Source organism: Mesoplodon bidens (genome assembly GCF_964165515.1).
Source record: "Mesoplodon bidens genome assembly, chromosome: 5".
NCBI lineage: Eukaryota > Metazoa > Chordata > Mammalia > Artiodactyla > Ziphiidae > Mesoplodon > Mesoplodon bidens.
In genome coordinates, this window is record NC_138161.1 from 138,330,566 (window position 1) to 138,352,491 (window position 21,926).

At 43.8% G+C, this 21,926-nt stretch overlaps 1 protein-coding gene across 4 annotated transcripts in view; it reads right to left on the reverse strand.

The window, feature by feature from the left end:
* Positions 1 to 21,926, reverse strand: part of ZBTB38 (zinc finger and BTB domain containing 38) — a 119,989-nt gene that overhangs the window by 35,469 nt on the left and 62,594 nt on the right. For 2 of the 4 annotated variants that reach the window (XM_081235076.1, XM_081235075.1), the window contains one exon: positions 6,972 to 7,076. The gene's annotated coding sequence lies outside the window, so the exon portion shown is untranslated. Of the gene's footprint in view, positions 1 to 6,971; positions 7,077 to 7,854; positions 8,170 to 8,505; positions 8,821 to 21,926 lie in introns of those variants that run through there. The other 2 variants (XM_081235074.1, XM_081235077.1) reach the window with 2 other exon arrangements.

The following is a 21,926-nucleotide window of genomic DNA, read 5'->3' on the forward strand; positions in this document are numbered from 1 at the left end:
TGTGCAAGAAGTCAACTGGCAGGGTACAGGGGCTAAAGAAACTCCAGAATTGCTAGACCTTGACAGGAAAAACTTTAAAGGTCAGGCTTTTTTTTTTTTTTTTTTTTTTTTTTTTACCTGATTTAGCACAGCACCCGGGGTAGGCCAGTTCTCTAACGTCTGAGTAAACCCCATTCGGGGCTTCACTGCACTGCCACGTCATCCCTTTTCCCATGTATCCCAGTGCCTTCTGCTTCCTCAAAGTGGTCCTCCCACCCCTTCCCGTTTCAAAGCAAAGGTGGAACGTGCATTAGTGCAAAGGAAAGGGCAGAACACACAACAGGAGGCATCTGCAGCAGGCACCCGGGACGCAGCTATGACTGGCTACTGCCTACCCCCACGAGCACCAAGGGCCACCCGAGACCTTGGCACCCCTGCTCTCCGAGTTCGGGTCAAGGACCACAAGACCAGAATAAATAGGTCTACGCAGGGACAGACCAGAATGCCGAGTAGGTTTTGAAAGCAGAAAATCCTCACTTTGGTCTAGAAGCGAATCAGCATTCTATCAGAACTAATCAGAAATCTCCATGCTTGCATGAAAAATGCTTATACGTTTGGGGAGACTGATTCTGAACGCCAGTCTCTCTTGCCTGGTAAGATAATAAATTCAGCTTTGTTTTTACTGAATCGCGGGTCTTATTTTACCTAGTGGTGATCAACTCTGCAAATAATCAGAAGTTGTTCTAACACACGAACAGGAAAAATAACACAAATAAAACGGGACCTAGAAACAACATCCAACTCACAAAGCAGGAAGTGGCAGCTCCTATCCATCTCACCTGGCACAAAGCCGGCCTTCAGGGGTTACTGAAATAACCCCAGGATGTCCCTGTAGCATTTGTACGGCCACTGGATTTCTCATGACAACGGGGCACCCTGCGGTGAACACGCACATAGGCGTGGCCAGCAACATGGGGTGGGCGAGCCGGGTCTTCCTCTTCATACTCCCTGAGAAAATGTTTCATTCCTCTTGAAACTACATTATTGTAGACCTTAGCAATTTTCATTTACATAAGAGAGGGAAAATGCTTTTAAAAACAGGAGACAGACTTCTGCCTCTCCCAGATTAAAAAGAAATTGTTCTTCATTATCTTAGTTGACAAGAAGCCAAGGGCTTCGATGGGACGGAAAGTGTGCACTGCAGTGTTCTTTTAGCAAATGTCTGTGAGAAGCCCAGCAGGCATGATAGGCTGCGCTCCCCAACAGAATAGCTGTGGAGTGCCAGTGCCTGCTTAGGCTTTGCTTACTGACTGCCACTTCCTGCTCTCCTGATAATCTGCCTTAGGACAGGACCTACCTGTTTCCGCAGACAGCGTACTGGACGGGCAAGGGGCACTGGCTTCTGTTCCCAGTTTGCCACTAGCGGTGTGACCCTGAGCAAATCCTATGACTTCCCTGCACTTCCGGTCCCTTATCTGGAATGCGAAGAGGTTGGGCTAGTTTATTTCTAAGGTCCTTCTTAGCCATAAAATTTCAAACCGTGATTCCCTACCTCCCATTTTGTCACCTTTTGATTGATTCCCAGCCAGTAAAAATCCTTATTTCCTCCAAAGCAGACAATCTCTCTCACTCTTAAATTCATGCACTTTCCTCAAAGGCGTATGAGGTCTGGCCAGTACTCGTATCCCTTCGCGGACAGTCGGAGGAAGCGCTGCAATCCGGGACCCCTGGCATGCCTCAGACATGGAGTTACCATACGCTCGCTTCAGCACCTCTGCTTAGGGGCCTTTGCCATCATTGAGCCAAACCTTCTCCAGTTACAGCTGAGGAAATCAAGCCAGCAAAGTTACATGACTTTCCTTCCCAAGGTTGCACAGTGGGTCACGGGAAGAACTGCCAAGCCTCCAGTCCTGTCTCATACACGGTGGTCTTTTGACCTCTCCCCAGACCCCCTCTGCAGAGCTCTGGGCTCCTTCCCTCGCCCCCTGTAGACTTCCTCAGGGTCTCAGAGGGTAATCAACAAACACTTATTGTGCACCTCCGGGCAATCCCCTAAGGAACTGTTTTAAACTTTCAAAGTGACAGACTCTGGGAACACTTAGCCCCACACAGGGACCGGGATAGCTATAGCAAGACCCAAATCTTGATCTTATCAGTGCAGAAATCCATTGGTGTTTTCACTCTAAAAGAAAAGCCTGCAGCAGCACTAGGATGGTAGATAAGAATAGGTGACAAAGATAGGGAGGGCCTACAAGGGTGGAGTCCTGATCTGATGCCTGGCACATAGTTCATATTTGTTGAACTAACTCAAGTTTGCACATTACCTTTGTCCATTTGCTTCTTGTCAAAAATTCTGAGTCTACTGTAATACCAGGGACAAGGGTCTCTAAGCCACAATCAGGAACAATGATCTATTTCATACTCTCGGTATGTGGCTGGGGAAACTACTCGGGGTGTGGAGAGAGGAGGCTGGACTTTGGAGCCAGATAAGAGCCCAGGGTGTGAAAATCTCATCTGCCGCATTACTGAACCTCTTTGCCTCAATTTCTACCACACCAGGTTATTTGGAGATTCTAATAAGATGGCTGAGATAATGCACATCAGGTATAGAATGGACTTCATGAAATTCAGTTCTGTCTTCTCTCCTCAAGGGCTCTGGGGATAGACAGAGAAACCCTGATTCTAGGCAAGGCTCCAGGACACTGGCATCCTGCTCCAAAAGAGGCAAACCATCAATGGAATGCCAACAACAGTTATAAAATGACTCAGTATAGTTTTTTAATAAACATATCCCCATTGAGTCATCTGATTTGTAAATTACGTACAAGGAACGTAAAGTGCAATATACACAAGTCATATATGTTTTATATTCTCCATACATAGCTTCACACCAAGCATGTATATATGTCTCAATCCTTTCCTGTGAATAAGCAAAGAAGAGAGCTGGGACTAGGAGGGGAAAAAAGGATAAATTACTCTCTCATCTATAAAACGAGGTTGGGAACAATGTGAACTAAAAATTATATGATTCCAAGATGCGGAGAACAAAGGATATATAACGACACAGATGTTTATCAACCAGAAGACACAGAGTCAGATAGACAAATGCATCAAAATATTTTAATGGCGTGATTGTGCACTGTTACTGCCATTAAATATATTATTGGTAACGACATTTAAAGTTACGCTGGTTTTGCAAACTCTGGGCATAGTGACAGGGTGTCATCACTTACTCTGCAGGGAAAAGAAGATGATTTGGGGGCTGTATGTCACCCAGTACTGCCGTGGATATACCGCGGATGGCGATAGTGGGGTGCGATAAGACCACCGTTCCTTCACATCTGGGATCCATATGTTTTTATCTCATTGCAAATATAATCCGTAAACATGAATAACACAAATGTAAGAATTTTGAGCACAGGCATATCTTTACGGAATTGAAATCAGCCTGTCAAGTCTCAGGTTTACACCCTTCCTCTGCTTCCTAGAAACTGCCATTTGTTAACCTTCATCACAGCAGTGCTTGTTTAAAATGAAGATTCTCAGAGGTCCCACCTGAAATTTACTGAATTCGAATCTCTGTGCTAGGGGCCTGGGAACCTACATTTTAATAAATTCCCCAAGCGGATTCTTACCTGTACTAAACTGCTGGTCACTTGAACTCTCACAGGATAGGTTAGCTATCATGCTCTTTCCATGACAAAACTAACCCACTAAAATAAATCACAAAGATAAGGCTTTGGGTATAGATGAATATTATGCAAAAATATATATACCTAAAAAAAGTTTTAAGGGGAAGGGAATCAGCATTTATCAATTGCCTACTACAGTATAGATCCTGACCAAATTATATATTACTCAATCTTCAAAATAATCCTATTTGAGTTATGGATGGAAAAAGTTAGGCTTAGAGAGTAACTTTTCTGAAGTCACAACCCTGGAAAATGGCCCAGCTAGGTTGTGAAACTAGATTTATCTGACCCCAGCCTTCTCATTCCATTGTACTAAGCTCATATGCCCATGAAAACACACACACACACTCACACACACACTCTCTCTCTCTCTCTCTCTCTCTATGTCATACAACAGCCATATGGTAAAAGGCAAAATACAAATTTAATTACTGTTATAAACCTTTGCGTCAACAGAAATATAGTTTTTAAAAAGCTTTCTATCAACGGATTGTCTTTGGTCGATCTGTTGACAACAGAATAAAGTGGATGACTACCATTAAAACCACATTTAACAGCCTGAATTTTAGTAATCAGAAGTGTGTTTTGGGGCTTGCAAGGATCAAATTTAACAGTGACTTCATTTGCGCAAGCTACAAATTTTCTGCAAATGAAACCACTTGATATTCATTCTGCAAGGAAAACACCAACAAAGGAAAGAACATCAACAAGTGTGTGATCTAGCATTTGTCAAGCCAATGGCCCTCCTGGGCCTCATCCCTCCTCCTCCTGCATCTAACACTCCAGGCTCCCTCCTCCGGGAAACACCCTGCTTCTGGCTTCTGGAGCCCTGTTCTCTTGTTCTTCCTCTTTTTTTCTTTTTTTTTTTTTGCGGTACGCGGGCCTCTCACTGTTGTGGCCTCTCCCGTTGCGGAGCACAGGCTCCGGACGTGCAGGCTCAGAGGCCATGGCTCACGGGCCCAGCCGCTACGCGGCACGTGGGATCTTCCTAGACCGGGGCACGAACCCGTGTCCCCTGCATCGGCAGGCGGACGCTCAACCACTGCGCCACCAGGGAAGTCCCTCTTCCTCACTCTCTTGCCGGACTTTTCTCTAGGTCCTCCCTGGGTCCTTCTTTTCTCATAAGGCTCCACCCTCAAGCTTTGCTTCCCTACAGTCTCCCACCGGAAAAATCTCTTCTCTCACCTCTCGACTTTTTCTCACAACCCAGTGTCTCCCAAACTAGCCCTGGCCTTCCTCCGGGGTACAAAGTCGCTGATCGTCTGGGGGACATCATACTTCAACACTTCAAACTCAGCCCCTCTAAAATGCAGCCCCTCACCTCCTTCCAAGTATCTTCATGGGTGCCGCTGCTTTGGAAATCTCAGTGTCAACTTTAGCTATTTCTTCTCTACTCAGATTTCCAATTGAGTAGATTGGAAATCAGATGTCAGATTGTGTCAATTTTTCCCTTCATGTCTGTTCCTTTCCTGTTTCACTGCTATCACCCATTTCCGGGCTTCCCTGAGTTTCCCCCAACCCTGCCTTTTCCTTGGTGGACTGTGGTACTTGTCTTAACTGGTCTCCCTGTCTCTCTCTGGTTTCTGCCCTGCCTTTCCTTCCGCTCTCATAGTAGGTACTCGATAAATATTTGCTGTAACATTACAGAACTCCTAGAAGTTTGCAAAGCACGTTCATACTCAACATCTCCTTTGTTCCATTTGGAGCTTAAGTTTATTACAAGTAGCATTCAGGCTTACAATCTGATTTCTGTTACTTAATGCAATCATTGGAGCTACCTCTAACTTTGTACCTCGTAAATTAAAGGAGCTCTTAAATTGCTTTACTTCTGAACATTCAGTGTCTTGTGTGGCCTACAAGCTAAAAGTGGAGAGCATTTCAAGTCAAAGAAAGCCCCCTCGCCAAACTGCTTTTTTCTCTGCCGATAGGTTAAGTGGACAAAGAAAAGGCCTCTATGTAAAGGTGACAGTAACAGCAGAATCAAAAAATTGAAAGAAATTCCTTTCTGAAGATTTTAAGATTTTAAAAAAGATTTTCCTTCTTATCCAGTTGGAATCCTATTTATGGGTTAATCTCCAACATCCTTGCAGCCAATATTCTAGCATGTTAACAGAAAAATTCTAATAGTTGAACGATAATTCCTTGCTAAGAGAATGCACATGACCATTATCATGACTGTAAAAACATAAGTCATATGTTTGGTCTTGAATACCCAAGTAAGTGCCTTGTAGGAGCTCAATAAACATTTGTTGAATGAACAAATAAACAAATGAATTCAGAGAAGCCCTTACTATTGTTTATAAATTGAAAGCGTATGTATTCACAAGTGGATGGAAATGTATGTTAAATTTGAATAAAATGAAAACTTGCATTGAAGGGCCAGAACTATGATATATCAACTACTCTGGTCTCTTCCGGATCCGCTCCGACTGACTGCCGGGGAAGCAGGTGAAGGGGAGAGGAGCTCATGTCAGGCATTGCCCACCTGACTCCACCTCTCTGGAGTTAAGGTTATAAGCTCCTAGAGGGCAAGCACTTTCCCTTGAACTTCATGGTCCTAGCACTGTGCTTTACATACCGAACGTGCATCCTAAGTGTGGTCTGAGATGCAAAGCCCTCTATGACCTGCCTGCGTTTTCCCATTTCAATCCTTCACATCTCGTCTTCCTTACTTCACAGGGGTATTGTGAGGAGTGAGTAAAAACACAGCACTTAAAGCCCTTAACACACTGCCTTGCACTCACACACAAAAGTGCTTCATAAATGGTAGTTGTTATTATCACTATCTGGGGCCCTGTCTATGCCTCAAAGGTGAAGCTTAGTGTTCTGGGCTGTCAATACTCATCTGTGCAAACAGTGTGTGTCCCAGGGACGGGTTCTTCGCGCTTGTATCCTCAGCGCCTAGCACGGTGGTCACCCTGCAGCAGGCCCAGAAGCTGACTGCATGACTAAGCAATTGAGATGCGAGCCCCAGGCCTGTCCCCACCCAGCCCACTGGGTCTCTCTGAAGAGTCATTTAACCTCTCTGGGCCTCAGTGACGTCTGTGGGTCCTTCCGGCCTGAAGAAGAGACCTACAGAAGCTCCCACGACCGTCACTGACAGAACTGGAATGAGAAGCCCTTAGTTCCCCCTTCATGTCTCCGTAACAACAGCTCGCCTAAATGTCACTGTCACTTTGTAATCCCCAAACCTGGTGGATTGCTGGCAACAAATCATAAGCTCCTTGGGAGTGATTCAGTCCCTCAGAAAAAAAAATTTCCTATTTCACGTAGAGTACGGAGAGATGTAAATTCAGTTACCTCAGTTAGAACAGAGCAGGCTTAACAGAGTTAGTTTCTCGTGCTTTGGAAGAAATCACTTGGAAATCCTTGGTTCTGAGTCTTCCATCTCCACCACGTCGAGATCTAAAAAGAAGAAAGAGAGCAGTGTCCCATAACTGGGTGCCAGGACTGAATATATCAGCAACCAAAGTGATTGCAATTAGCCTGTGTACTGAACACCTACTGTAAGTAAAGCACTGGGCAAAGTGATTGACACATGCGGCTTCATATAGTCCTCACAGGAGACATTCCCCCATTTTTACAGCTACGTAAAGAGGCTCTGAAAGGTCACGGAATCTGTTCAAGGTCACAGAGCTAGTTTATGTTAGACCTGGGACTTAAATGCAGGTTCAACTGATTCCAAACCCTGGGTTATTAACCTGTTAGTCAGGGTTTAGAAACTTTTTGACAGTGACCCACCGTTTTTAAAAATCATATTATATAAGCTGAAGCCCCAAAGCCTAAAAAACAATGCTTACTCTTATTATGTGCAATGCACTCTGATATTTTCTAGTCTACTCTATTACTTTTTATATTGCATTATATATTCTATATCTTCAAAAAAATCCAGGAGTAGCCCACTAAACTGATTTCACAATCTTCTAATGGGTCTCTACTCTTGTTGGAAAAACACTACACTCAGAGATAGTTCCTCACCAGAAGTTTCTCTGAAACCGCGGGCTTAATCCTCCTATGCTTTTTAACCATGAGAACCTGACCGAGCAGTTGAGCTTCATAATTAGGAGAAAACTCTTTAACCTTTAAAATATACATAAAGCACCGTAATACGTATCATCCATAATGGATCCTTAGAAGAGATATTCAATTTGGGCCGAAGTCCAGAATGGAATTAGTCACTTACCTATAGCAGAGGAGTTATAAAGTGGCACCGCGGACAGACTAAAATCTCAGGTGATTTATAATATACCCTGCAAAGAAGTGGCTAACAGCGGGCGGTCGTGTTGTACCAATAGAAGAGACCTAACTACTGCCGAAGTAGGAGGCTGAGATTGCAAGCCCCTGGGGGGCAGGGCCCTGCCTTTGCACGTCCCCTTCAATTCCAGGGGCTCTGGTGTTCGACCAAGGAAAGGCTCAGGTTCCCCCGATGGGTCAGGACAGGGGTCCGAGTCGCAGTCCCGGACAGGGGAGATGCGGCTGTTAGCGCAGTTCCCGAGCCTGCTGGACCGGCGCCCGTCACGTCCCCAGCCCTTGGGTGCGCATTTGTCCCCGGCCCCCCGCCTTCCAGCACAGCCGCGCAGATGGGCCACTCGCTGCGGCGTAACGTGCCCGACCCTGCGGCTGGACCCCCTCCCCCAGGGCGCGGGCCCGGGCGTCCCGGCACCTGCGGGCGCCGGGTCGCCGTAGCAGCTCGGCTCTCCGACGTCCGCGGAGCTCCCAGGCCCGCGCCAGCGTTCCCCGGCCGGGTTTCGAGGCTCCCTCCTGGGAGAAGAGGGGTTGGGCCGGCCGCGTCTCGCCCACCCGTCCCGCATACGGCCCCTGCGGTGGCACTTACAGGGCTCGGCCGCTGCCCCGCGAGCGCGTTCCCCGGGGGTCCATGGCGCTTCCGGACCCGCGAGTCAGGCCGCGGCGTCTCGCAGCACCGCCCAGAAAATGGACGCCGGCGGCTCGGCTCGGCCGGCCCGGCCCGCCCCCGGCGTGGGGTTGGGGACGCAGCCTGGCCGGGAAGAGGGCTCCCCGGCCTTAGCCGCGGGCCGGATGTCGGAGCATCAGCGCGCCCAGGACGCGGCCTCGGGAGGACACGGCGGGGCCGCGGCGGAGGGACGCACCACGGCCCCGCGAGGCCTCAGGCCCAACCTGGGTGCGACTGGGGGCGGGGTGGGGGGAACCCACGACGGTCCCAGACGCCAGGAAGGGAGCAGCGGCCTCCGCCTCCCTCTCATCGGAGGAGAACACAATTCAGAACCTGCCGCGAGGGCAGCCGACTTAGGGGCTTTACGGCCACAGAGCCTAGTCACTATCAGAACCAGGCCTGGGTCCGCAGAGGGTTCCCTGGGTTCTGCACCCAGATCCCAGAGAACATCCAACCCTTGCACATTTAAAAGAGGCAGGCTTCAGAGAAGTCAACTGCAGTTTTAATTTAAATTCTCGGGAATCGAGTGTCACCTGCTCTTTCCCACGGCTGACAGGAGAGGCCTAGATTGATTTTCCTAACGTGCTATAAAAGCTAGTTCACGCAAAAGACCCGGGCCTCTTCCTTGAATAAAGCGCACTGACTGCCTGCTAGGATCTCTCGTCCAAGATTCAGGGACTGCTCATTGAGAAAGTATTTACTGAGGCCTGCCACAAACTCGCCTTGCGGAGGAGCTAACAGCCTAGTGCTCTAAGGTACAGGTTTTGTTTGCTTGTTTTCTACACAACCATCCGTGCTCCCTGCGTTTCAGTAGTATGAATCTTATTTTAAAATTTTCCTTTGAAAAGATTCATTCCCAGGTTACAATTTATAAAGGATAAGAAGTAGGTTCTTTGCACGCCTTACATCCTGTTTTTAGCGTGGAATACAGCATACACAATTCTGCATCCTAGCTCCTGATCACGTTTTAAGATTGTGATCATTCTGATGAATAAAGGAGGTTCCAACATTGTGTACAAAGCGGTGAAAACATAATCACAGAGAAGTATACTGACTTAAAATCACATTAAAGCATCATGTAATTTAAAAATAAAGACAGGGTTTTGAAGGTTGATAGATGGGCAACCTGCACACACATGCACGCTAGCAGGTTGCAACCTCCGCAGAGCCAAGCGCCCTTTATTCTTCTCCGTGGGCCACGTTCAGAAAGAGCTATTCCACTAAACTGCATTTATTAACTGATGATTCATCTTTGTACTTAAAAAAAACCCCAACAATCCTGCAATGTTTTTGTATACGTAATTGCCAATCAGAGCTACAAAACCTGAGCGAACATGTTGTTAATCATGGATTCCAAACTACGGAAATCTGTGGTCTGATTGCAAGTTTATGTGCTTCCACTGAGGCTTTTGGGAAAACTAAGGCATGGGGATTAGGACCTTCTAGTCGGGAAGTGCCAGTATGAGGTGCTGTTCTCTGTGCTGCCCAGCGATGGGAAGGTGGGAGGTGGTAGAGTGGGGCAATTTGGCCTTTGGATTCTGCCTGCCTGGGTTTAAAGCCCAGCTTTGTCCATTACAAGGCAAATTACAAGTCACTGTGTGACTTTAGGCAAGTTATCTAACCTCCCTGAGCCTTGGCTTGCTCATCTGTAAAATGGGGCTGATTTTCATATTACGCTTACCTCGTAGGGCTTTTTGACAGTTAAATGGGGTAACACGCGTGAAGCATCTGCATACGGCTGTCGGTGCTCGAGGTCAAGTATTCAGGGTTCTAAGTTCCTACCATCCAAGCAGTAAGAATCGTAGTTCCCGGATGTAAAGCAACTTTTATACCATGGAAATTTTCCATGGGTAGGCTGCCAGGGTCACATGGTGAGTGACATAAAGGGATTTTAAATATAGGTCTGACTTCACAGTCCACTTTCTGTGCTGCTAACATGTTTCAGGTGGTACCTTGATCAGACGCTGTCAACAGCTTGTTAAGGGTGAAATCGGCTCTGGTTTTCCTAAGAGGCTTAGCAAGTGAATGGCTCCTTACATCCACTTTGGAATTCATAAACAGTGGCATTTCTTTCTCACTAGGGCCAAAATGTTTCTCCAAAAGCGAGTAGATTTCCCCTAATTTGTTATTAACAACTAAAATATCACGGCAACAGTTTTAAACACCACAGCCTAAAACTTACATAATCAGACTGTCCTTCAAAACTTTCCACCCTTCCTCATAACCGGTCACAGATTCTCTCTCTTAATCATGCTTCTTAGTATGGGGAATTATCTGGAAATTTCCAAGAACGTCCCAACTTGTCATCATTTTATTCTTTTCTGTAAAAATTTATTCCTTTCAAAACAACTAACTGTGATATATTTTTATATCCTTATAATATTTTTCATTTCAATGCACTTGCAAATAAGAAAAAAATATCCTAAGACTTTTAAGATTCTCTTCTCTCTTAAATTTCTACTAGTTCTTCAACATCTCCACAGCATGGCTCCTGATCCTTTTCTAGCGGCCTTTTCTAGGAAGAGGTCCTTGATTTGTACCTCATTTCATTTAATCCCCACATGATTTCTGTTATGTTACAACTGCCTGTTTCAGCTTTCTGATTTAAGACTCTTGGCCAATTTATTAACTGCGCCCCTTCTTTCTCTTTTTTAAGGTTTCAATGTTATCATTATATAGGAAACAATCTAAAGTGTGGCCCTTTGAAACCCACTTGCTTCCTTTGTTTCCCACCGTGGGTTAGGAATCTGTAACTCATTCCGCCTCCCATTCTTCACGCACTATTAATTTAATTTATTGTTTTACTTCTCTCTTCCCCGCATCCTGGGTACTCACCAAGTTCTGTCGCTTGGCTTCCTCTTATATGGCTGCTTCTCTCTTTCCCTTTAAGCATTTTAAGAAAGTCCCTGTCCAAATCATCTTCTCTAATCTCCACCACATTCCTGAAAAGCCTCCTGTGATGTCGTGTTGAGAAGTCTACCAAGGGCCTTGCAGAGGCAGTGTGTAGAACGCGGGTGGCAGCTTCCCGCCCCGGGAGCCAGGCAGGAAGTAGTAGGAACTGGGGCCTACAGGATCATTCATGTCCCACCTAAATGGGGAATGGGGTTGTCACGACCCAGCCCCCGACCAATTGTTGCCAGGTGGGAATGCCAGATCTGCAGAATATTCCAATGAATCCCAAATCAGGACTTTTATATAAAATATATTCTGTGTCTTGATCAGGTCCTCTAGCTGTAATGACCAATTTACAGAAAGTCTCTGAGACAGAGGAACATGTAAAGCAGTTGGGGGGTGGTGGTGGGATGAACTGGGAGATTGGGATTGACATATATACACTAATATGTATAAAATAGATAACTAATAAGAACCTGCTGTATAAAAAATAAATAAATAAAATTAAATTTAAAAACAGAAAAACAGCACCAAGGAATGTAATCTGAAATTTCCGATTTGAGGAAACTCTATGAGTCAAATTGTTTCTTCAACAAAATTTTTATGACAATAGCAAGGATGAAAGAAAGAGAGGGAAGGAAACCTACAGATTAAGTGAAATTTAAGGGAATATTAATTGCACTGTATGGACCTCATTTGGAATTGTGCTTTGAACAAGTTTTTTTTTTTTTTTAATGACCTAACTGGACAAATCTGAATGCTGACTATGATATTTGAAGTTATTAAAGAATTATTGTTATTTGTTGGTGTGATAATGATGCTGTGGTTCTTTTTCTTCCTTTTTTTTTTTTTTTTTTTTTTTTAATATAGAAAGTGTGTACATGTCAATCCCAAACTCCGTAACTCTCCCTACCCCAACCCTTCCTCCCTGGTAACCGTAAGTTCTCTGTGAGTCTGTTTCTGTTTTGTAAATAAGTTTATTTGTAAAGCGATATCATGTGGTTATTTTTCTTTCTTACTAATCGACATTTTTTAAATTGTTTTTTAGGATTCCATATTTTTAAAACTTTTAATTTAGAACTATTTCAAAGTTATAGAAGAGTTGCAAGAATAGTACCAAAAAACTATATACGTATACTCCAATCATATCTTTTTAGCTATTTTTTTTTCTTGAATCATTTGTAAGTTGCAAACATCCTCTTCCACACCTAAATACTTTAGCATTTATTTCCTCAAAAAAAAAAGTGTCTTCTCTTAGTATCCTTGTCTTTTAGAGAATCATACTAAAATATTTAGCAATAGAGCGATATGATCTGGGATTTGCTTTAAAATAATACAGGAGAGGATTTACATGAAACAAGATTGGCCAGCCATTGAGAACTGTTGAAGCTGGGCGAGGACTGTACAGGGGGGTTCATTAAACCAGTTTTTTCATTTTTTTTTTTTTCTTGCGGTACGCAGGCCTCTCACTGTTGTGGCCTCTCCCGTTGCGGAGCACAGGCTCCGGACACACAGGCTCAGCGGCCATGGTTCATGGGCCCAGCCGCTCCGCGGCATGTGGGATCTTCCCGGACCAGGGCACAAACCCGTGTCCCCTGCAGCAGCAGGCGGACTCCCAACCACTGCGCCACCAGGGAAGCCCATAGTTTTTTCATATTGTATGCATGTTTAAGATTTTCATAATAAAGTTTTAAAAGATTATGTTAATGAAAGACTTTAAAATGATATAAAATGCTTATGATATGATATTAAGTAAATGAAAAGAAGATACAAAATTGTCTATATTATCTCAACTATTAAAAAAATCGCCAGGCATAGATAAAGGACTGAAGGAATGCATGCCAAAATGTTAACATTCCAAATTATTTCAAAGTAGATATATATTACTTTTATAATTAGAAGTAAAAAGTACAATTCAAAAAATAGAAAACAGTAAGTTGGCAATGGATTCAATTAAAATTCTTGTTAGAAGTCAAGCAAAGTACATATATGGGTTGGACTGACCAATGGGCCCCCAGTTTGCAGCTTTTGACTTAGAAAATGGGTCCACAAACTACGTCCTACAGGCCAATTTCGCCTGCCACCTGTTTTTGTACAACCTTCAAGCTGAGGATGTTTTTGACATCTTTAAATGACTGAAAAAATAAATCAATAGTAAAATAATATTTCATGACATGAAAATTACATGAAGTTCAAATTTCATTGTCCATAAGTGAAATTTTACTGGGACACAGGCATGGCCACTCATTTCTGTATCTATGGTGCTATGTGTATATATATAAAACATATATAATTATTATTATACTTCATATTATATATTAGTATGTTTTGAACTTCATCAATAAAGAGTTAATAGAAATTTGTTTTCTTTGTTGTTATATAAATACCTACATATCACCCTCAGTTTTGCCTTGATCCACAGAGCCTAAAATATTTACTATCTGGCCCTTTACGGAAAAAGTCTGCCAACCTCTGGCTTAGAACTGGGCTTCCCATGTGACCTAAAAGCAGCTTGGTTTAGCAGAAAGTGCACTGGACTGGGAGTTAGGCGTGGCCACTTAACTCTCTGAGTGACCTGGAGAAATCAGAACTTCTCCGGGCCACAGTTCCCTCAATGACAGAATAAAGTGAGTCTAAGTTGCACACAGCAACTGAAGTCTGTGCTTCACGTTCCCGTGAGAGCTGAGCAAGAAGTACTGGCTGAGTAATATTCCATTGTATATATGTGACTCAGCCATAAAAGGAAACGAAATTGAGTTATTTGTAGTGAGGTGGATGGACCTAGAGTCTGTCATACAGAGTGAAGTAAGTCAGAAAGAGAAAAACAAATACCGTATGCTAACACATATATATGGAATCTAAGAAAAAAAAAAAAAGGTCATGAAGAACCTAGGGGTAAGATGGGAATAAAGACACAGAACTACTAGAGAATGGACTTGAGGATATGGGGAGGGGGAAGGGTAAGCTGGGACAAAGTGAGAGAGAGGCATGGACATGTGTATACTACCAAACGTAAAATAGATAGCTAGTGGGAAGCAGCCGCATAGCACAGGGAGATCAATTCGGTGGTGCTTTGTGGCCACCTAGAGGGGTGGGATAGGGAGGGAGGGAGGGAGGGAGGGAGGGAGACGCAAGAGGGAAGAGATATGGGAACATATGTATATGTATAACTGATTCACTTTGTTATAAAGCAGAAACTAACACACCATTATAAAGCAATTATACTCCAATAAAGATGTAAAAAACAAACAAACAAAAAGAAGTGCCGGATGATGGCAGCGTTACGTGCTGGTGTGCCAGCAGGGGCAGTGCTTCTGGAGACCACGGAATTCAATCAGAATATCCACTGGGGATGGTTTACCAGGCACTCAGACCAGGGCCTGGAAAGGTGGGTGAAGAGTAAGGAAGACAGGCTTTGGGGGCTCCAAAAGCAGAGCAGCACACCTGTGAGGGCAACATGACTTTGGGCAAAAGAGTTTCTAAAGTCTGCTGCTTAAAATGGGTATTTTGGGTCAATCTCCAGGCTGAGCTTTGTGGAAAACCAAAAGCATTTGGTCACAACCCCTGTAAACATCTGCTCATTTAAAGTTTAACCCAGCTCTAGTCAAGTGACGGCAGCAGGGCTGGGGGGTGGGCTCTGGCATCCTCAGCATGTAGAATAGGAGCCTTGGGATAGAGACTGCATAAGCTTCTGGGATAAATCACCCTTAAGGATGCCCATCTGTGGGCTTTTCATAACAGTCAACGTGGGACGGTTAAGCCCTAAGGCCAACATTGCGGCCGAACCAGACAGAACGTGAGAGCACCCAGTCCCTACACAGCAGGCCCGCAGCCTGCATCTCAGGGGCTCTCCCAGCCTCCTTCTACGCGTTGCAACCCTTCCCACTCCTCCCTCGTACCCCAGGCCCCCAGCTTCAGGGTGCAGCACAGCAGCCGGCCTCCCGACTGCCCGCTTTGTTCCCTCTTCCTGATTCTCCGCACGCCCCTCCCCGCCTCCTTGCTGCGGTCTCCCCACTTTGCCTCCTCGATGGCCCTTCCACAGTGTCTCCCCAATATCCTGCATTTTCTGATCTTTCAGTGATGCCCCTCTCTTTCCCTACTAAAGGTCCCCTGCTTCCCTCCCACAGCTCAAGAAACAAGAGAAAAGGGGAAAAAATGACAAGGGCACTGCCCTTCTGGGATTTAACCACATTCTCAGCTGGTGGCTTTTGTTTCCTCGTCTCACTGACTTGTAAGGCCCTCGGGGCAGGGACTCTACGTCATGCTCAGTGCTGGGGAAGATGGGCAGGACTGTGAGGCCTTAATTAGAGTAAGGCCTCAGACAGGGTAGAAGATTTGAGCAGGCAAAAAAAAAAAAACAAAAAAAACGGAATTTCAAAATATCTATTTGGCAGCAATGACCACGGGGTAAGGAAGAGGTTTGTTTAATCATATAAAAAAAATCATGAAAGTCTTCACAGCATTTTATGAACGCAGAACAAGTATTTATACTGGCATTTTAAAAACAAAACCGAACCAGAAAACAAACTTCCTCCACAGGCCAAATATAGTGACTGTAGACCCAAATGCTAGTCTCGAACCCTGAACAGGAATAGCTGCAGAAGCAAGAAAGTCATGAAAGGAAAAGATGCAAAATGAATTACAAGATCAAAAGAGCCATTTTCTGGTCAATGAGATGTTTGGGCCGTGGCAGCGCCATGCTGGGATCACCTAACAAAGACAAGCGCTTTGGCAATTGGTCTTTGATTTACCTGCTTCCCACAGAAGCAGAACGGCCAGCAGGGAGACCCCCACTGTCTGTCAGGGAAGGTAAAAAAGCAGAAGCATCTTGCCTGCATCACGAATGCAAATGTTTGCATTCAAGGACTTCTCAACTTAACATCTGCTCATGAATGCGAAAGAGTGGCAGCCATTATGGAGGTCACCTGCTAGGCCAGGCAGACCAGCTTGGAGACGGGCAGCCAGACATACGGTGGCTTATTAGGAACCAAGACATTTGGGGAAGGTGATTGAGGATGAGACACAGAGTCCCAGGGAAGAACCATCGTTTCCATTGGTCGAGATGCCCCCAAACTGAAGGCTAGCCTTCAGGAAACAGTATAAAAGGCCACTAAGAGAGCAGCATGCCATTCATTTCTTTCTGGAACAGAGAGGATATACAATTGTACCTGTCCATACAACCCCCTAGCCTTGTGAAAGTGGACGTGAGCTTCACGGGGAATTTCGTGTCACATTTCCATTCTGCCTGGGTTGTAGTGGTGCCTGTCACACAGTAGATGCTCAACAAATATTTGAAGAAGTGAACTGAACAGTTGAAGCCCCTCCCCGCTGATGGGCAATAGTCTACTACAAAGAGCTAGAACATTCTTCATGCAGCGGAATGTTTTATGGCTAGTCAAAACCAAACAAAGTGTAAGGAGTCAGCCAGGCTACTTCTAACTTGTGATAAGCAAAGCCCACTAAATTGTGAATCAGTGTTAGAAGATGCTTCTGAAACATTGAGAAGACTTTGAAGGGTCTTATGGTTTCTAAGGTGTAGAGCAAACCTATCCCTTTGCTCTTGGAGCTTCATTAGCAGATGAACCTAAAAGGCATGAAAGAGTTCTGGTTCTGAATAATTTCCTTAGTATTATTTGTTCAAATAGAGAAAGAACACTCCAAGCAGTGAGGTCTTTACAAAGCCACCAACAGAGTTCCGCAGAAACTGAAGCGTTTGAGGTGGTCAGAGGTCAAAGACAATTTACTGGCAAGGTAGGACAGACCCTTCCACCTCTTGCCTTTGAAAACAAAAATTAAAGGAAGCGGCTCTCTCAATGTTTTGCCACGAATTGAAGTTCTGGAGTTCTTAAGGAAAATAAAGCAACAGGCTTCCCAGAAATTTCCTTGCTCCGGGATTCCTTTCTTCTGTGGATTTCTTGGGCTAGCACTGAATCTGTGCCCAAATTTTAATACCACCTAGGACTGCAAAGTCCAGAACTTTACTGTACCTTCTGAGGCTGTGTTGCGGTGGGTCTGGGTCAAAGGCAATGACTCTGCCGGCACTGAGTCCTGGGAATTTGACTAAAACCAGCCATGCGGGCCTGGCCCACCGTCTCGCTCCGGGGGCAGCTTACCTAAGTCGGGCTCAACGCACCAAGTCCTCAGAGCTGGCTCTGATGTAATGGCAGTTACTCGTAGAAAGGAGTTTGTGGTCTGAGCATGAGCACCCCCTCTTCCTAGCAACGCTCTCCAGCAGCCCTTCCCCTGTCTGGATCCATGTCACCATCCAGGTCTCCACCTAAATACCACTCCTCCGGAAGGCGTTCCCTGGACAACCATTCTAAAGTGGCTCTTCGGGCTTCCCTGGTGGCGCAGTGGTTGAGAGTCCGCCTGCCGATGCAGGGGATACAGGTTCGTGCCCCAGTCCGGGAAGATCCCACATGCCGCGGAGCGGCTGGGCCCGTGAGCCATGGCCGCTGAGCCTGCGCGTCCGGAGCCTGTGCTCCGCAACGGGAGAGGCCACAACAGTGAGAGGCCCGCGTATAAAAAAGAAAAAAAAAAAAAGTAAAACAAATAAATAAATAAAGTGGCTCTTCGCCTCGCGACAACACACCCTTGTTTTTTTAATTTCATCTTCTCTTTCTCCTTTGCACTTGTCTTCTCCAATTAATTGTTTGCATATTTATTTTTGTGCCCCTGGCCCCTACCACTCTACCACACTGTGGGTGGGTCTATGAGAGGCAGGCCCTGGTCTCTCCTGCTCATTACGGTATTTCTAGCCTCTGGAATATGCCTGGTATGTATTATGTACTCAATATATTTGTTGAATGTTTAATTACCAAGAAAGCCATTAAGAACAGCATTTCCCTTGGAAGGGAGCTGCGAGAATGAACCATATGGTACCAAGGAACTCAAAGGCTTAGCGTATTAAAGAGAAGATCATCTTTCTAGATCCATCTCCCCATATCAACCAGCCCTAAGATGTGGTCTGGGTACCCATTTCCTCTATGGGGGATCCATGGAAATCGCTGAGGTAGATCTACATCCCTCTAGTAGCAAGAGATGCCATTTTGGTAATTTCACTGAGTTAAGGCTTGGAAAAACAATTCCTATTCTCCGAAAAAAGAGTTGAGAATTTTAGACTACAAATCATTCAGGCGGAAAACCACAGATTTGCCCATTTTGTTTTGGTGAGAACAAGGCAGTTGTTTGCACATTCTTCCTGTCGCACCTGCTCTGGCCTGCCCAGTGTAAACACCTTAGCCAAAAAGTATAAATGGGTTAAGCACTGCCTTTTCAACAGTGAGAAGGGATAAGTGCCATCCTCTACAATCGGCAGGAAATCCAATGATAATTGTAAATGGGTAAGTTTAGAAAAGCTTTATGCCTGGTGAAATATGAAGGCAAAGCATTAAGGCGAAACACAACAAAGTAATAAATAATAATTATTCTTCCATTCACTGGTCTATTAATTACAATGACAATGGTACAGTATACTTCCCAACAGTCTTATTTGGCTTTCAAGCTCCTTGACTTGTGTTTAAAATTCTTTTAGGAGAGACCAAGAGCAACATAAATGAATAATGCCACAAAAAATCATGAGGTATGAAAATCTATAAGGTAACACAACCATGCTTGAGTTAAAAACAAAAGGATCGACATTTTACAGAGAAGAAATACACTGTTGAATCTCTCAGGCATTCAATTTTAGGGTAAAACAATTCCATTGAATCCATCTAATCTTGTGATTAAGATTCAAATGGGTTCAAAATGATTAATTTGTACCAGCCTATCAAAATAGAAGACATTGACTTGTAATCTTTCCGAACAGCAATAGTGTTTTAATTACAAATGCTGGGCTCATTATTTGCTCAAGAACGAGTGACAATTAGCTTGATCCTACTGCAACTGTTAATGCTACTGATACTAAAATAAACAGGCAATGCTGAATCAGGGTTCCGACATTTCCCTTCAGTTTACGATCCTCTGATTGATGCTATATGCAAAATGTACTTAGTCTTTTTAAGTCACAGGCGAGAAGGAAAATGGCTCCCAAACAGCAAAAAAAAAAAAAAAAAAAAAAAAGGTATTGCAAGAAGGATACTTCATGGCAAGCCCAGAGAACAAAATCACTGTGAGATGAATCATGTTCTCATATAATTGAACCAGAGAAAAAACTCCAAGCAAAATATTTAAGTTGGCCTCAAAACAACAATACAACAACAACAACAAGAAATCTTTAGTCCATTAGAGGTTTGATTTTATAGACAGTGCTTTGGAATATTAGACAAACTGCTAAGATAAAGCAACTATTTACCCAGATGGTTCTGCAGCTCGATGTTCTACGTACTGGAGCAAACCTCAGGGAGGTTTTGGGTTTGGCAGCATCTCCCTCCTAACACACCTACAAAGATGGTTGCACAGAGGCTCCATGTGCACTTATAGTTGGGGCTGGGGTGGGCTTGAGTTTGGGTCCTTCTCTACTGAGAGCTCAGAGGTTACCAATGGAGGAATCAGGCAAAACAACAGCATAAGCATTTTCTGATTCTCAGAATGTCTGAGATATCTATTGTTTCAGTGGCGCTGGTGAACTCGTGATAATGAAACTACACCTTTGCACACAAGCCTTGACCAGCATTCTGGAGCACATGACAAAGAAAACCTTAATTTTGAAAGTGCTGAGCACAAAGGGGAAAAGAAAAAGCTCTTACTGTGCAAGGTTTCTATGTATAGAAATATGGCTTAATTTTTAAGGCTTGAAGACCGCATGTATAAACGTCTAAAACCAGTTCAGACTCTACATGAGAGGAAAAAGAACTGCAAAATTTTCATGAAACATTTTTTTTTAAAGACTGCCTTTTGCATATCTGTTACTGCATTTTAAAATAAGATGTGGTTACTAAAGAAACAGGTTCTGGCCCAGTGTTAATTTGAAACTAAAATATATTTGAGAAGTTAAGCTCAAAGGAAAGAACCCATGAATTTATTTTGAAAAGTGCTAGAATTTGGTGCTTACAGAACCACAGCTGTATGGTTTGCAGTGAACCATTCTAGGGACTCTGTTTCACTCAGTGAGGCTATTTTTCTTCTAACAGAGCCATCTATATTTAATATTTCCCCCTTTAAAATTGTGATTCCTCATCTCCCCAAATAATACATATACAAATAATGCATTTATTCTTGTACATTATCTAAAATTGATTTTGGAAGCCTCTCAGTTTTTATTTTCATCTTTCATACAACACGTTTAAAGACCGCTTCTTAAAATTTAAATATTTTAAATGTTTCTTATTAAGCTTATTTGCGCTGTTCAGAATTATCTCCAGAAACCCATTTATTTTTAGTTTCAAGCTAAAATGGAGCTGAATCCACAGACTTTTCAAAAAATTCTTTTGTGGTCTAATGGCGCCACACCTATCATATATATGATTTTTTAGGAGGAATCATCTCACTTGTATAGCAGAATCATTTTCTAAGTTTATAAAAGCTATATATTTGTATAGTATCTGAATGGGAAAGGCCACCCAACTGAATACCCTCCCCTCCCAATTACAACTGTCTTATTTAATTTGTTTTAAAAGTCATATTCCAATCTATTTAATGTTCTTGCTACATGGCTCGAAAAAAATCTATAAAACATGCAAATGTCAACCTACCTGTATGTAGCACTTAATGCGGTGCTAGCGTCACAAGACATTCAGCCATTTTTATGTAAAGCGATGGAGACCAACTGATTTCTCCGTCTTCTTGCTCTCAAGTTTTAGATGCAATTGTCACACACACACAAAACCCTACGCAGAACAGCTTGAATGTACTGTGATCACGAGAACTGAATTTATCAACAGGAAAACAGGTTTGAGAAAAGAAGTTTCTCATCCAAGGTTTCTCTGAGGCTGCAACCAAGGAAGTAGCGTGTTGAATTTTTTTCCCTTCCTCCTCTGAGAGTTCAAAGCCTGGAGCTGACCACTGCAAAGGCCACTGGCACAGCTGCTGAAAATCAAACCACTGACACCAGGACTGAAAACACAAATTTCAGAACCAAGTTGTTTGCACACCATGGAGTGCATAAGAGTTAAAAATAGATTCCACCTTGCCTCCTACCCGCATAATGAACATGTAAGTTTCAAGTGTTTAATTTGATATTCACATTAATTAACAATACAACATACATTATTTAAAAGACAGCAAATGCAAGAAGAAAGGGGAGACACCATCTGGTAGCAGAGTTTTGTTGTTGTTTTTGTTTTTAGGGTTTTTTTTTTTTTTTTTGGCTTTGTTAAAAAAAAAAGGTAAAATTCTATTTGGAATGTGATGAAAAGCAAACATCCAGAAGCAAATGAATCGGAGCTGAAAGGTGATGCTGAAATAGCTAAGGCTGTAATGAGGCAAAAACAAGTCTTCGCTACCAGATGATACGGCATCCCGAGCATTTACATACTCACATCTGAAATACTAGGCAACGTGTAATGAAT